The following is a 17483-nucleotide window of genomic DNA, read 5'->3' as shown; positions in this document are numbered from 1 at the left end:
GACCCTCAATCTTAAGAATCCATTCTTACAAAGAAATTTTCAGAATCCTACAGGCAAAATCACACTATTCAGAAGGTTAAACTGTCACCTGTCAGACAGGCCTTTAATAAATGCTTCCAAGTCAACCTTGAAATAAAGCAACAGGACAAAAACAGGCAGAGATATACTTAGTTCATTACATCATATTTAGCCAGTCCTTATCATTGGCTTGCTCCTGCTAGTCGCCCTGGGCATGCAGGGAATCCTATCATATGTTAGCAGTACAACTGAAGGAAGGAATTCAAAGCACTCTTTTTAAAATTTTTTCTCATGTATTGCTTTCTTTTTCCAAGGCATTTTTACTGACACATTTATTTAAAAATTAACAACATGTTATAAAATACTGTAGGTTGTTTTGGGATTTTTTCCCCCTCAGTTTTCAGACTGCTTAATTAGGTTAATGTAGAAATGGCCTTGCACAATTTCATTATAATTTATGCTTTTCATTTTAAAAGAATAACTTACAGAGATTTTTAGTTACCTTAAAAAGATGATTTCCTTATAAAAGCAAATTAAATATTTTGATTAAGCATATCAATTTTATTTAAAATGCTCTGATATATTTTATTCTCAACCTAATTCTCTCTCGCAAACACACACACACACACATAAAACACACACACGCATACAACTATGACAATCCAGAAATAGCTCACCAACACAGGAGTTCAGATAGAATGGTTTAAAAAACGAGTATATTTTAAACATATTGAAAAATAGTTAGATTATAAGGAAACTATGAACAGTGTTAGAGAAAGACATATCAGAATAAATACATGCAAAATCGATGCCTAAATTGGCCTTGAACTTACTTGGATCACTATTTAATCAGAAGCCTAATGCCATCCATCCAATTCCGCTGTCTCTGGAGAGGAAAATGTCACACACTCCCATGAGCAGTCCAAAGAATCAAATTTACATTCCCAGAAGCAGCTGTTTAAGTGTTTAGTCCCGTAGAGGACAGCTCCTGAGTGGCTTAGCACACAGGCCCGGAAAGCGCACAGCTAAGTAAAATCTACAATCATATATTTAGATTTTGAGCAAAATATACACCTTGAGCAACAAGGCAGGAAATTGCTGTATCCATTTTAGAGTAAAGAATGTTGAGGTTTTCATTTTTACAAGATTATGTACCCACAGTGTTTTGAAGGGATATGCTTTATATGACAGTATACCCTTGCCTTATGTAAATCCTCTATCACGCTAGATACTTTTGGTAGAACAAAGGATACATTTTTTCAATATAATAAAGTCAATTTAGGCACAGTTTCTTTAGGAACCCTTTTTTTTGTGAGAGACCGCATAGGGTTTGGAATCAGACAGACATAAATGAATTCTGATTTTATAATCACTGAGGATTTATATAACTACTTCTTCTTACTTTCTTAATCAAAAAGTGGAGAAAACAAAATAAGAGGGTGATGATAAGAATGAAATGAGGTGAGTTTTGTGCAATATTTGACAGGGGCCTGACTACTAGGCACTTAACTATGTTTCCCTTCCAACTGGGCTCCTGCCCTTCTCCCTTCTCCACTTTATTTCCTGCAGATTATATAGCATAGCAGCACGAGACATACACTCGACCTATTTTCTTGTCCTATCTCTGCATTAGCTGGAATGTCGGCTCTGTGAGGAGGGTGACAAGGGGGACAATTATTGTTTAGTTTACTGCTAAATCCCTAAAGCACAGACCAGGCTCAAGCTGGTTGAATGAATGACCTCACACAACAAGGATCTTAACCATAACAATATTTCAAAGGGGTGAGAATATCCAGAAATCCAGGGTTATTATGCTGCTTTGTTCCCACCATAAATATGCCATTGTTTGATTGGGATAGAACATTAGATGTGAAAGTGAATGGACCTGAGTTTGAACTTGGCATCCATCACCTCCTAACTGCTTTGCCTCTCTTAGTCACAATGAAAATATCTCCTTTAGAATTTTTGTAAAGACTGAGAGTGATGATATGAAGGACTCTGTGCAGTATCTGACATAAAGTACTTGTTTCATAAATGATTGCTATGGTGATCATTGACTATTAAGCACATTTTTATTTTAGAGAATTTATCAAAGTATAATATACAACTAAGAAATATTGAAAATTATAGAAAGATATAAAATAAGAAGTTTTTTTCAACCCCTAATTCTATTCCTCAGAAGTAAAACATTTTAGATATGTTCTCTCCACCCCAGTAATTTTATTAATTTTAACATTATATACACATGTATATGGGATAACATATATACTGAATCATACTTTCTGCAACTTGTCTATTCTCATATTACTAGAGGCCCGGTGCACAAAAATTTGTGCACTCAGGAGGGAGGGGGTCCCTCAGGCCGGCCTGTGCCCTCTCACAGTCTGGGACCCCTCAGGGGATGACCACCTGCTGGCTTAGGCCCGCTCCTCAGGGGATTGGGCCTAAGATGGCAATCAGACATCCCGCTGGCAGCCCGGCAGCCCTCAGGGGATGTCCACTTGCCAGCGGGGAGCAGGCCTAAACTGCAGTTGGACATCCTTAGCGCTGCTGAGGAGGCAGGAGAGGCTCCCACCACCACCACTGTACTGGCAGCCATCAGCCTGGCTTGTGGCTGAGCAGAGCTCCCCATGTGAGAGCGCCCTGACCACCAGAGGGCAGCTCCTGCATTGAGCGTCTGCCCCCTGGTGGTCAGTGTGTGTCATAGTGACCAGTCATTCCCAGTCCTTTTGATGTTAGGGTCAGTTTGCATATTACCCTTTTACTATATAGGATAGAGGCCTGGTGCACGGGTGGGAGCTGGCTGGTTTGCCCTGAAGGGTGTCCCGGATCAGGGTGGGGGTCCCGCTTGGGTGCCTGGCCAGCCTGGATGAGGGGATGATGGCTGTTTGCAGCTGGTCACACCCCCTTCAGGGTGGGGGTCCCCACTGGGGTGCCTGGCCAGCTTGGGTGAGGGGCTGAGGGCCGTTTTCAGGCTGGCGGGTGACTGAAGCTCCCAACCTCTCCTTTTTTTCTTTTTTATTCTAGGATTTATTTACCTTCTATGGCTGTCACTGGAACTGAGAGCCGGCTTTAGCTCTGAGGCTCAGCTCCAGCTCTGAGACCTCGGCTGCTGAAAGCAGGTATCTGGGTTTGTTTGGCTTCTATAATTGCAACATTGTTTCTTAGAGTGCAGCTCAGAGGCCGGCAGCGGCAGGCGGGGAACCTTGGCTTCCTCCATCACTGGAGCAAGCAAGCCTCATGTTCACTTCCGCTGCCTGGCTGCCTGCCGCCATCTTGGTTGGCAGTTAATTTGCATATTGCCCTGATTAGCCAATGGGAAGCGTGTCGGAGGTACGGTTAATTACCATGTTTGTCTATTATTAGATAGGATGTGCCTTGGAGATACCCTATCATGAAGAAACTCTTTTATAAAATTAAAAGATAGTACACAAAAATAATATAGTGTCTTAATGATCAGTCTCCTATTTAATAGACATTTTTAATTGCTTCTAAATCTTGATCTTACAAAAAACAATGCTAAAAATTCATGTACATATAGTCTTGTGAAGACTGTAAACAGCAGAAAGTATAATTTCTAAGTAAAAAATGTGAACTTTATTTTGATAAGGAAAGTTTCACTAAATTTCTGTCATACATGTACACAATGTATGAGATTGCCTATCTTCACACATCACTCACACTGGTTTATTCAGAACTTGAAGTTTGTTAACAAGTTTATTTTTTTAAATATATTTCTTTATTGATTTCATAGAGGAAGGGAGAAGGATAGAGAAACATCAATGATGAGAGAGACTCATTGATCGGCTGCCTCCTGCATACCCCCTACTGGGGATCGAGCCCACAAACCAGGCCCCTTGGCTGAAATCAAACCCAGGACCCTTCAGTCCACAGGCTGATGCTCTATCCACTGAGCCAAGCTGGCTAGGAGTAACAAGTTCTTTTTTATTGGTAAATATTTTAGTGAAGTTTAACCTATTTTCTTAAGTATGTTAGCTATATTTTAAAATATTTGTGATAATGTCCTTATTTATTCTTTTGCATGGGTATTTTTGTCCTTATTAATAGTAAGGAAATAGTCTTCTAACATTTGACAATTTAAAAAATGTTAAAATTTTTTTAACTTCATTATTTTTCACATTTCACAGTTCTTTTTTATTTTTTTATTCTTATTTCTTATTTTTATTTTATTGTCTAGAGTTTTACATATGTCTCCTTTTTCCCCAATTGACCCCCTCTCCCATCCCTTTCCAGCCTGGGCAAGCCCCCACCGCCCCAGTGTCTGTGTCCATTAGTTATGTTAACTTCATTTTTATTGTATTTTTACTTTTATTTATTATTTGTATGAAAACTTTGTAATGTTGGCCTTCCTTGGCCTTCACCAAACTATTATATTCTTAAATTACCAAATTTTTCCATTTTTATGCCCTTAACTTTCATAGTATTTTTTTAAGTATTGAATCATGCTTTGAAAGTTTTTTTCCACTTCAACAATATAAGCAGAATAAAGAAAATTTACTCTAGCATTTGTAAGGTTCTTAAAAATCCTTTATAACATACTTTTAGATAAGCTGACTCATGAAATTTAACACGTGAAGTAAAAAGGGAAGACTAAAGTTGGGTAAGATAAACATTGCAACATATTCAAGAAGCAGATGACAGTTGAATTATACGAGTCCTAGAAGAGGGATCACATGGCCCACGTGCTGATGACAGCTTTATTAACAATAATAGAATTGTGAACTGGGCAACACATAGTAATCATATTGCTGATTTCCCTTCTTGTCAAACAGTTTATAACTATAAAGCCTACCTACACTCGAGTTGAAGATCAAATCAGATGGCACATTTACATATGTACTACTATTGTAATACTTTAAACAATAAAAAGAAAAATATATTAAAAAATACATTGAAAAATGTAAAGCTGTATGTAGGATCTATGTAGTAAAGATTCTTAAATAATTAATTAATTGTTTTACAATTCGGCAAATGAAAAGAATGTTAGTATAATATATGTTATCATTGTAGATTTTATAAATAATCAAAGACATGGATTATGATGGTGATTCAATAACAGAGTTTACATATATTGGGGGCTTGCTATCTGCTAACTCTTAAACTAAGTAGTTCGCATGTGTTAGGTTACCTCATTGACCTATCATATCATCTTACTAGGTTTTTTAGACAGCTAGCTGAGGTCACCCTTTAAAACATGCCAAACAAGGATTTAAACCCACATAGCCTGAGATCCTATACACTTTTCTGAGAAAAAAAAGAAAAGATAAATAAGTTCTTGGCTAATACCTAATTTTACATATTCTTTTCAACACATTTATACAAATTGAATAATAATCTATAATAATAAAAGCATAATATGTTATTTAGACCAGATGACCTTCCAGACAACCTTCCGGATGAAGCCACGGCTGCGAGGACCGAGACAGAGGCAGCTGCCGTGGCTGCGAGGACCGAGCCCCTTGCACGAACTTCATGCATTGGGCCTCTAGTTTAAAATAATTGTGTGATATTTGATATTGTATTAAGAGGAAAATGTATCTAAACACAATAAACAAGGAATGAACAGTGATTATATTCTGTAAGTGGCAATTAACAGAATTATTTTGAGATTAAAACAATTAAGATCTATTCTAAAGACCTGTAAACTACCTCAAAATATTAGTTACCAGTGTAAAACTCTTAAGGTAAAATTTGTTTTAGCACTTTAATTCTTGGGTATAATTAATCATGGAGATTTATATACACACATACATATTTATGCACATGTATAATATACCTGTTACATATGTGTGTATGTGTGTGTGTATGTGTATATATATATATATATATATATATGAACATACATCTATTTTTTCATTTTCTGCCATGTTCATTTATAGAAACATTAAACCAGTGGCATGTTCTACTTGCTTAGTCTGGTGAAGAGGGGATTTACATGTAAAAATAAAAGTGAATAAATATATATGAACATAATTTAATAAGAGAATGTTAAATGTACAAGACTCAATGGTATAATGTAATGCCAGTGAAAGCTTGAGAGTCTAAAATGGAGGGTTTTAATATCACCTTTAAAATAATATTTCAAAACATTATTAAAGATAATATGAAGAATTTCAGAGTAAAGTTTAGATTTAAACCATGTACTCTAATGAACTGAAACAGGGATGAAAGCAAACATACTGCATTAAAAATATAAAGTAAACTTACCCATATGTTTAAAAGAAGCCCTGGTAAGAGGTGTGTGTGTAAAAGAGAAATTAAAGAGAGAGCACCTCTGTGGATAGTTCTTATGTGGTAGGGTCAGATCAATAGGTAAATTTCATAGGCCATCTAAATATGTTGATAGAGCCAATCTTTACTTGAAATGGTTGCACAGCTGACTTAACTTTCTAAGGAGAGGGGGGAAAGTCAACATTTAAATGATACTGAGAAACATATGGAAATGTTATGATGAGCATAGTTCTCAGTAAATTTCGTATTTCTTTGGTAGATGGAAAATTATTAGGAAAGGGGAAACAAATATTCAGGTAAAAGAATAACTAGGCCTCAAAACAGTGGTGAAATAATAGGAAAAAAGTCAATAACAAAAGCTAGCTTTTAGTTAATGAATGCCAAATAAAAAAAAGTTTAGAAAAAAATTATGCAATCAATATTTACAGAGCAGAAATATAGAAAGCTCATTGAATTGAGGTAAAACAAATTTTAATGTTGATAAATGTAATCTAGGTTAGAAATAATCCCTAAAGTGGGATTTTAAAAATGAAATAAAGAAAATATTTTTAAGAAGAGATAGAGAAATCAGTTTACATTTGCATTGGTTCATAGCTTGATCAAAATGATTTGCTTTAAGACGCTAAAATAATATCAAGTTTTTGTTATTCTGTTTAAGCAACATTTAAAAAGTTAAAGAGCATGATCAATATATAAAAACATAAAAAATTATATAAAGAAATCAGATAGGTAATGAGACAAAGTGATTTTGTTCCATTTAATGAAAACACATGCCACACCAGCAAGTCTGTCTTGGAAAATTTAATTATATTAACATTTATGCCACCTGACAGTCTGTTATTTTAAATTTAAAGATATCCAACACTTGAGCATCAGATTTCTGAAAGCGTTAAACACACATACATCTACACACACACACACACACACACACACACACACACACTTAACACACTTTTTAAGGACTTGGAAGCATACCTAATTACATTTCTTTTTATTTTTTAAAATGTATTTTTATTGATTTCAGAGAGGAAAGGAGTGGGAGCGAGACAAAGAAACATCAATGATGAGAGAGAACCATTGATCGGCTGCCTCCTACACGCCCCCACACTGGGAATCAAACCCTGACCTCCTGGTTCATAGGCCAACACTCAACCACTGAGCCATGCCAGCCAGGCTAGATTTCTTTTTAAAGCTGAACAAAAAGTTTCTAAGAACCACATTGTATAACAATTCTTTATTTTAAAAATCACTACACAGGAAATAATCCATTTTAGATCTTTCTCTCTCTCCTCTCTCTCCTCTCTCTCTCCTCTCTCTCTCTCTCTCTCTCTCTCTCTCTCTCTCTCTCTCTCTCTCTCTCTCTCTCTCTCTCGTTTTGGGATGGAGAAATTTGATCCTTCTCCCTTACACTTGGAAGAACCATGTGGCACAAACCCTGCTGTATTTGAGTGCCACAGCAGCTTCTGCTAGGAATTTTAAAGGACTATAAAGCAGTCTATCAAAACCTATAGTGAAATCAAACCATCATTTTCCAAGTTGATTCTCAGTGGGATCTTGGAAAAACCAGGGGTTTCTGTCTCCCAAAAGACCAGCGGGCTTGTTTTAGAGGCTACTTCTCAGATTAACCCCTTGTAAGAACTTGAAATATATTCCTAAGATTTCCAAGAAGCAAATGTTTCTCTGAAATGTCATGGCTCATTTAAATTCTTTTTTACATTCTAGGAATTATAGAATTTAGAATTCAGACAGAATAAATAGTGGCAGACTACTACTCTATAAGGTATAAGACAGATATCATATAAATTCAGAATAATTCTAAAATATCAAAACCCTGCACATGTCCTGCATGTGTGTCTGTGATAGCTGGTTATCTGCTTAGAAGAGTGCAATGAACATTTTTTAGTGGCAGAGTAAAACCCTCCCTTTGGAATCTCCACACTTAAATTTGGAGAAATAGGTAAGTTTGACCTATTAAACTTCATTTTAGCCCTGACACTAGTATCTGCATTAAAGTTTGCTTAGCATTGTGGAGCATAGGAACTGGACTTGATAAAGGAATTTACCTTGTGGTTACGTAGGAATAAATAATCCATCCTTCTAACTCTACTAGTTAGATTTAGGTGGCATCAATTCTGTCTTTATGCAAGTATTTGTTATGTTCCTTGTTCTACAACAAACACCAAAGGACTCAAAACATGTTTACTGTGACCATCCCCTTTCAGACATTTGAATGTCACTCTTCTCTTTTGTTCCGACGGTCTGATTTAAATAAACAATAGGTATGGAATCTGAATTGCTATGGAATGTCACCCTTCAACACCTCTGCTATTCCTGCTAGTTTTACACTGCTCAATCAGTGCATCTAACCTGCTAGGGCACAACTGTTCCCTTGGATTTGAGGCTCAAGGTCTCTCAGTTGTGGTATTTAGGTAAACCTACTATCCTACTCCACAATGCTTCCAGTTTATGGGCAAAGATACAAGTGTTAACTGAGATGCTCTGTTGTCTGAGTACGTTTCTGTGTATTTGTAAAACTCCTTTTGTTAACAACACAGTGCTTTCCTGTTCATAGTGAATACGCTGAGAATATTATTGTTTTCCCAAGCTGCATATATACAAGGCTTGCAGCAGCATCCTCCATGTATTCCAAGGACTGAAAACAGTTTCTGGACATTATCCAAGCTTGTTGCTAGGCCTGTTTTTCCTCTCATTTTCTATAACTCCTCAGGGGAAATTGGGTAACCACAGAAGGTTGGAAGACAGAAGGCTACAGTGAGTAAAATTTGGAGGTGAAATAAGTCCACAAAATATGGAAACAACACCATTTTATGCAACTCAAAATTTAAAACCATTAAACACTTTCCATGTTATAAAGAGGCGTGTCCCAAATATTGTTTTTATAAGCTTCAGCATAAACTCTTTTCTCTTTCACAAGCTTCTCTTTTTAAGTTTTCCTTCTGTTCTTTCTTAATTACCTACATTTATCTGTCCTAATTGACTTTTATATGACAACTCATTTTTTATTAAATATTCTTTCAAATAGTTTTCGGTATGTAAATTTGGAATTATGTCCAAATTGACTTATGTAATTTCAACCATTAAACACTTTCCATGTTATAAAGAGGCGTGTCCCAAATATTGTTTTTATAAGCTTCAGCATAAACTCTTTTCTCTTTCACAAGCTTCTCTTTTTAAGTTTTCCTTCTGTTCTTTCTTAATTACCTACATTTATCTGTCCTAATTGACTTTTATATGACAACTCATTTTTTATCTAATATTCTTTCAAATAGTTTTCGGTATGTAAATTTGGAATTATGTCCAAATTGACTTATTGTAATTTCACTTACAAAAGCACAGCTATCCTTAAATCAGCAGAAATCTTTGGTCCTTCACTCCTTTTATGGAGATGCTCACACACCCACAGATTTTATAATATTTCTGTTTTGAAAGGCATCCCACCTCCAATGGCAGTTCAATACACAATCATGGGTTTCCAAATATCATCAAAAAACATTTTAGTCCAAACAAACTTTATTCTGCCACTTATTTTTAACTTTGTATTTACCATTGTGTGTAGTAGAAAATATTTAAATTCTCCAACCTATGAAACTAAAAATTGATGATTAAGTTAAATTTATGCTATTTACTAAATTTTTTTCTGGCTTATCAGCCATGTCAGTTAGATTAGGGGTAAATAATACTGTGGTGATTTCCAAGTCTTTTGGTGCAAATTACTTGAAAAACCTGTTGTCGTTTTTCTACCTTGCATATGATAATCTTCATCCAATCCTAAGTGAATAAAATTGAAACTGTGTTTTGAAAAAAATTCCAATACATAAGTATTGCCGGGAGCTGGTCCATCCTTGCTGCTTGACACAGCCACTGCAGAGAAGAAACATCTGCACAGCATATGTTTCAAGGGACCTGGTGTATATGGCATACTGTCATTATCTAATAAGTAAGACTCTAAAACAAAAAAATAAAGAAAAAATATCTCTGCAATATGATTTCTACACCGTAGATGCTGAAGAACCTATACTATAGGTATCACAAGCATAGATTAAAAAGAGACATAGGTATGGTAAATTCTTTGTTAGGAGATAAATTGTTAGAAGAGGAGATAACTTTACTTTTCCAAATTATCTGATACCAATTTAAAAGGACTGGTTATCTTCCAAATGTGCACTTTGAAATATTTGTAGATACCAGGCACGTAATGGAACAAAAAACAAAGATAATCTGCTTTAAGCAAAATCTGATTCTCCCACATTAGAAAATATTCTTTTGAAGGGTTTTAGTACTTCTTTTATTCCAGAAATTTATTGAGTAACTGCAACAAGAATGAATGACAAGCTCCTATAAATAAAATTTCTCCAACATTTTATTTTATTTATTTTTTAAACATATTTTATTGATGTTTTACAGAGAGGAAGGGAGAGGGACAGAGAGTTAGAAACATCGATGAGAGAGAAACATCGACCAGCTAGCTGCCTCCTGAACACCCCCTACTGGGGATGTGCCCACAACCAAGGTACATGCCCTTGACCGGAATCGAACCTGGGACCCTTCAGTCCGCAGGCCGACGCTCTATCCACTGAGCCAAACCGGTCAGGGCTTTCTCAAAAATTTTAAATGATCTATGTACTGATTGTGTTTATGTGTCCATTGCCAGAAAGAGTCATAATTGATTAAAATAAAGATTTCTAAAATTTATTAGAATAATGCAATCACACAAAAAAACCCGTTACTGAATATTAAATGTAGATAATTAGTAAGTGGTTATATTGTTTTTGTTTTCCTGCCTATTAAAAGTTCTTTCCAAGTATCTTGAATATACTCTACCATTTAATTTGTTTACATGCCAATCTAATATCTCTTTATAGACTAATATGTGTGATCCCTTGCTAATAGTGAGATTCCTTTGGGTTGTTTAGTGGATTTGCTCTGGACTGCTCATTTATTTTGTTAACAGTGGGCCTTTATCTGACTACCAAATGCACCCGGTGTGGGTGTCAGTGTGGCCTAGTCGTTATTGCCTTAAACAGGGACACTCAGAACAGCTTTTCTGCTCTGATGGCAGTTAATTCAAGAAAAATAGGTTAAGATCTGTTTTGACTCTTGCTTCCATCTATGAGTTGAGTCTTATCATCATTAATCTGGGCATTGCTTAGTTCAATGGACATATTAGAGGATTAAAAATATTGATCAATTGCAGAATTCTGTAGAAATGAATGAAGTGTAAGGAAAAATGAAAAAAAAAATCACCAAATGTATCCTTGTGCCATAAAAAACTCGAGTCAGACTGATTCTTTTATTCCCAGGAGAAACTTTAATATGATGAACTCTTAAATATAAAAACAAAATGCATAAATGCCAACACCCAGGAGAAAAGGACTGTAACTAGCACCTTGTAGCAGTCCTGTCTCAGGAGAGGCTGCTGGCTCTACCTCTGCTGTTGAGTGTGATAAACACAAGCGTTGGAATCAATAGGGAGATAAGGAATACTATGCCAATATATGACAAGGTACAGTTTATATATGGCATGAATATGAAAAAAAAAAAAGAAGAAGGTGTCATTAAAATCTGAAAACATGCCTCAAACCAGAAAGGGCAAACAAGCTGAATATGTACTGCAGGGAGCAAATATTCAAACTGAGGATGAGTATATGCCTCCTAATGTGTTTCCATTATGGCAGAAATGAGCTTTTTAAATAAATTACTTTCTAATATGTTTTTGTGTTGGATTATGTGGTATATTATTTAAGGCATAGATTTTAAAGAGAAATAATGTGGTAACATATTTATTGTATTTATATGTGAATAATGTAAAGTGAAAATATTAAAATATACTACATATATATGGATAAGTTTATAGATTATTTGTTTAGAAGTATTAATAGAAGTCAAAATTACAGAATCTTCTATTACCACAAAGATTATATATGATGCAAGTCTTACATACTCATGCTTTTAATTTAATGCAAATAATACATATATATACACACACACATATATATAGGCTTAGAAAATGGGATAGTAACCAGTAGACAATATATTTGAAATAACTATAATTACACTGTGAATTTAAGCTTAATTTGTATGTAGTTTCTATCTATTATAAACTATATAAATGACTATTTTAAAAATTTGGTAAATTGTGATATTACTTAGCTTGTGTAAACAGTAAAAATACTAATATAATAAAAGGGCTGATCTAAATATTCTTACTAGCAAAATACTTGGCACAATGCCAGTGAAGTGAGTTCTGCATTCACTGATAAATTGGGTTGCCATAGCAAGACCATAGTCACTGAGTTTCTAAGCAACCTGAGACTCCACAGACTTCAGATACTTAGGAGTCCACTGATCTTTCATCAGCCTTACGCGAGAAATATGAAAACCTGTGGTATACCAAATTCAATGGAGGATTTCCTGATTAACCAGTAGATCAGTGACCACCCCCCACAAAGTCTCCCCTATATTGATAGTCATTTAATTTATTAAATAATAATATTCATTCTGGGGAAATTGATTTCTCAAAGAGCTAAGTGGACAAAATTAAGTACAGAAAATGGTCAGTACCTACTTTGTGCTGGCTAAACAAGTATTTACTAAATAAATAAGGGAGATGCAACACATAATCCAATTCTCTAAAAACAAAGTCATTTGCATAATGCTGGCATTCATAAAGTCCTTGCCTTTTAATATAAAAATATATATTGTACATTTCAATTTTTTTCTAGTAATTACTTATATTTAGGTAACAATTTTAAATTAGTAATTGCTTGTGATCTTGTATTGAACTTTTAATTATAGCTTGTCTAGATGGCTTAAATGACTATACTAACCCCCCCCCCAAATGTCAAACAAAATTGTACATGTGTGAGCTGTAAGCAAGATTATAAATTATTCCTTGAATAATTTCCTGTCTTTGTTTCTGTTAAACATTTTCTTCAGTCCCCTAATTTCACACAATATCAACTGAGGCAAATCATTGTTTCCAATGCTCTCTTTTCATTCACAAGGCTCAATTTCCAACTATTTAAGATAATCACAATGAAATAAAGTGGAGGCATATAATATTGTTTGTCCTTATAGAACATTATATCACAATGCAGGTCAGAATAAAAGATCACTACTAGAAACAGTCATATGTGATCAGTAAAATAATTATGTCTAGAACCTATAAAATGTCACCTAATTCTAGTACCTGATTTTCTATGCTTCCCCTTATCATTCTGTGTAGCTAGTTATTACCAAGAAAAAAACATCATAGGAATGATTTGCACATTGAAAACTGGCTTTAGCTCATTAACCATTAGTTATTTTTTAACATCATTTTCTCTATCCTGTTAGCTGTTGCATCAAAGATGCAGGAACATAAGTCAGGTTTACACTATGATGAAGAGTTCTCTGACCTAGCAGTAACATAGAGTAATAAAGCCACCTCTCAGGTCACAATAGCCACCTGTTGACTAGAGCCATTCCAGGAACGCCAGCAGTAGAAACTGCCTGCATCTCTACTGGTTACTGTTGACTATAAGAAAAGGAGAAGGGGGGTAGATTCTTTTCTCTGAGATTTGGAAGACAACCACCCCGCCTCACAATCTTAATGTAATAGAACCCAAAGTTACATAATGACAATTATTATAATTGCATCTTCAGGTAAAAAGTGACCCTCTACAAGTTAACAGTAATCCTTAGTATATTCTTAGAAATAAAAAATAGCTGCACATGAATTTACCCTTTTAGTATGTTTTTCTACTAAGATATACCTGCATTGTTGCATGTATACTAACTGGTATAAGTGCATGTATATTGGAGGGTATGGATCATTCCAAATATTTTGAATATCTTCTTATCACTTACTATTGTAGTTATTACTGACAAGATCATAGTCAAGTTACTACACCTGACCAATTGCATCTATTTTCTTGTATATATAACTTCTTATCTAAAAGCTTAGAACAGGTTGCTCGAATGTCTATAATATCTCATATACTCTATTTCCTGAAGGAAGAGAAAAATGAAACTATAGCTTAAAATGGACAAGAACAAAGCAAAAATCAGATCAAAGTGAGAGATTTTTAGTATTGCAGGCACCAGTAATGAGTCCTACACTGTTAGGCAAGATAAGTTTACAAGGAATACATAGGCATAATTACCAGTTAGAAGTCCGATGCGAAAGCGTAAGGCCACCAATGTTAATGCACTTTCAAAATGCTGGTTGGGAGACAACAGGATTAACACTGATGAATCTGGTTGTGTTTGCCCCAAGTGCTGGGCCAAATCACTGCTGTACATCAGTCAGCCCCACCTCCAAGTCGCCAAGAATGGCTGTGGAATTTTGATTGGCACTCCAGTGAGGCAGTGGGATTCCTAAACCAAAGTAAACCCTGCAGCCAGTGTTTGCCAAGCTCTCCAGCTTGAAAATGAGCTGCTCTTCACCCTGGTTCTTTCTTTAAAAAAGCAAGGAAGCAAGAAAGTAGAAAAGAAGAAAGAGAGAGAGAGAGAGAGAGAGGTTGGGAAGAAGGAAGGGTGGAAGAAAGGAAGGAAGGAAGGGTTACTCTGTGATGTTTAAAAGAACACAGAAGCAGCTCCCTCTCCAGAGATATCCTACTTATTTTCCCATAGCAACTCCCCTGACTTTTTTACCCTGTGTCTTAGTTATAGGACTTTACAGTCCTCAGAGGAAGCACATAGCAACATGCATATGGGTCTTTGGGATAAAGAACAAAGCCTCAATGAATATTCTAGTTGTGGAAAGCTGGAGATCAGAACAACATCAGGAGGGGCTTTGCAAAATGAACAAGTTAGACTTACAATAGTTACAACATTTTTTTTTTTGCCATGTAAGAGAACTAAAATACTAATATTTTGTGGATATACTAATATTATGCAACTCACAAAAATAAGAAGCAGCCAAATAAAAATAAGGACATTCTGAAAACAAACCAAGCTATGAGAGTATATGCTAAATTAGACAAAAATACTTTTTCCTATGTCACTTAAAGTGGTACTTCTTTGGGGATTCACGTTGAGAACATTCATCCTCATACACACACATACTCAATGAAGATTTTATAATATGGCCACTGTGTGCGCAGAACTCTGCTCAAAAGAGGGAAAAAGTGTGATCTCTACTGTGAGGTTTTCTGTAATGTACTTCAAATGCTTCCATATAAAATATAATGTGGAAGTATTAAGTACTTTTAGTATACCTTCTCAAAGTGGGCCCCTACCCTAGTTGTGAACATGCATTTAAAACCTGTCTACTTAGAATGTAAATGAAGCCTATAATTTAGCTCTCTTTATCGCCTAACATCTAGAAAATCGCAATAGTAACTGTAACAATGACGTTTTCACTGGTGAGTTAATGGTTTCAAAGATTTATGAATTGGCTATAAATATTACTGGATAACTCCTTGCCCTTACATCACAGGCTATAGCAACCCACCAAGCTCAATTCAAAAACGACCCATTGACTAGCTTTTGATTTCAGGGCATTCCTGGTTGCCTGGCTATGACTGGATAGTTAGCTGGGTTGTTAGAATGTTAAGTGTGTGCCTCTGATGAATCCTCCATGCAAGAATGATTGGGACAACTCAAAGCACAGGGAGCTGGGACTTCAAGGAGCATAACGAGCAGGTGGGGTTCCTGCTTACTACTCAACTGTTTCAGTCAGAAGCCAATTAGAGAAGGCTTTTCCTGTACCTGTTTTGGGGAGAACAGCTATACCTCTCCTACTGTTATTTATTGAATGTGGGGCGCGGTTACGGTGTTTTGGCCAGGATCAAGCTTCGGACTAATGAAAGGACAGGGTCCTCTCATTGCCACGTGCAAGTCCCAGCTGGAGGGCAGGGCCCTCCCAGTGCAATCATAGCCAACGGCTGTGGTTGTAAGCTTGAACCTATGGTCCAAACACGTAGCCCCACGTGCCTTGTGATAGAGTTCGGGTGCATGTAGTTGAGTGAGGTTGAAACTCACGAGAATGCTGTAAACAACGTGATCACGCCCCTACTTTGCCTTGTGGCATCTGCTATAAAATAAAGACACGGCTTGTGGGCGCTGGCGCTGTCTCCTCATCAGGGAGCAGCGTCCCACCGAGACCCAGCTTTCATTCTCTTGTCTGTCTTTTCTCAATCCTTTCACCCCCCCACTCAGGATCACCCTTGGCTGAGCTGGCATGGCACATAAGGCGCCCTGGGGCTGAGTATGCCATGGCCGTAACGGCTCCCCACAATTGAAAGCTACCAATATTTACTAAAAGAACCCAATAATAGTATGTGCCCAAATTGACATGGATAGTTTAGCAACACATACTTTCAAGGAACTTGCATACTAGAGATGCAGCTCACCCACAGAGGACAATTCCACATGAAGATTCTAGGCAGAAAACCACAAAGTCTCTTGGGCTCGAAGGACATCCACATTTATTCAGATAAAAATAGCTGTGACTCTGAGTTCAAAGACCTTTCACCCACTTCTATGTACGATACGTTTTTTTTCTCTTGTTCATGACCTTTATATTGCAGAAATGGAAGGAATCTTAGGAATCAGCAAGTCCTGATCATTGAACAGATGAGGTTTTAGATATCTAGATAGCTGGAAATTCTTGTTCTGCCTTAAAGGTTATGAGAGATGAGGGCAATGCTATGAGCCAGATCTCTCTTGCCTGAAGCTCTGATGGGGTTCATTCAAAGACAATCTAGGAACTCAGTGAACTAAGTTTGTTTTTATCTATAGTAGAATTACTATAGCTTTACATTTGTGATGCCTAAAAAGAATTTCTAAAAAACAATAAATTTTGGTTATAGTTCTGGGGGAAAAAATGAAGAAAAACAAATAACCTCTTCCAGAATACGACTTTCTTTTTCTCCTTATGGTTCTATTTTTTTCCATTTATATCCTTTTTCGCAGATCTTTGCCAAGGTTCTGGACTGATATTTGTTAAAATATTGCTTTATTTTTGTGTGCATATCATTTTTCTTCTTTTTTATTCTTTAGTAATGTTAGTCAAGTTAATAGGTCCTGGATAATTGGAATAATTTACACCTCTTTTTGATTCCCATTAACTATACCCTGTTACTGGAGTAAAGTTAATTTTTTTAAAACTCTTCTGATTACAGTGCTCTTTTGACTTTTCTAATTTTGTTTTATTTTAAATATTTTTGAAGTAGAAGAGGGCATAGAGGGATAAATGGTAATGAGAA

The 17483-nt window shown here is 35.9% G+C and overlaps 1 protein-coding gene across 4 annotated transcripts in view; it reads right to left on the bottom strand.

The window, feature by feature from the left end:
• CD36 (CD36 molecule (thrombospondin receptor)) overlaps positions 1 to 17483 on the bottom strand; it is a 60173-nt gene that overhangs the window by 40243 nt on the left and 2447 nt on the right. The window contains exon 2 of one of the 4 annotated variants that reach the window (XM_005862925.2): positions 852 to 904. The exons of 2 other annotated variants lie outside the window; for them this stretch is intronic. The gene's annotated coding sequence lies outside the window, so the exon portion shown is untranslated. Of the gene's footprint in view, positions 1 to 851; positions 905 to 6246; positions 6270 to 17483 lie in introns of those variants that run through there. One more of the 4 variants, XM_005862926.2, reaches the window with a different exon arrangement.

This window comes from Myotis brandtii, unplaced genomic scaffold (assembly GCF_000412655.1).
Source record: "Myotis brandtii unplaced genomic scaffold, ASM41265v1 scaffold17, whole genome shotgun sequence".
NCBI lineage: Eukaryota > Metazoa > Chordata > Mammalia > Chiroptera > Vespertilionidae > Myotis > Myotis brandtii.
The sequence above is the reverse complement of the archived record's forward strand: the minus strand, read 5'-3'. Positions and strand labels throughout refer to the sequence as shown.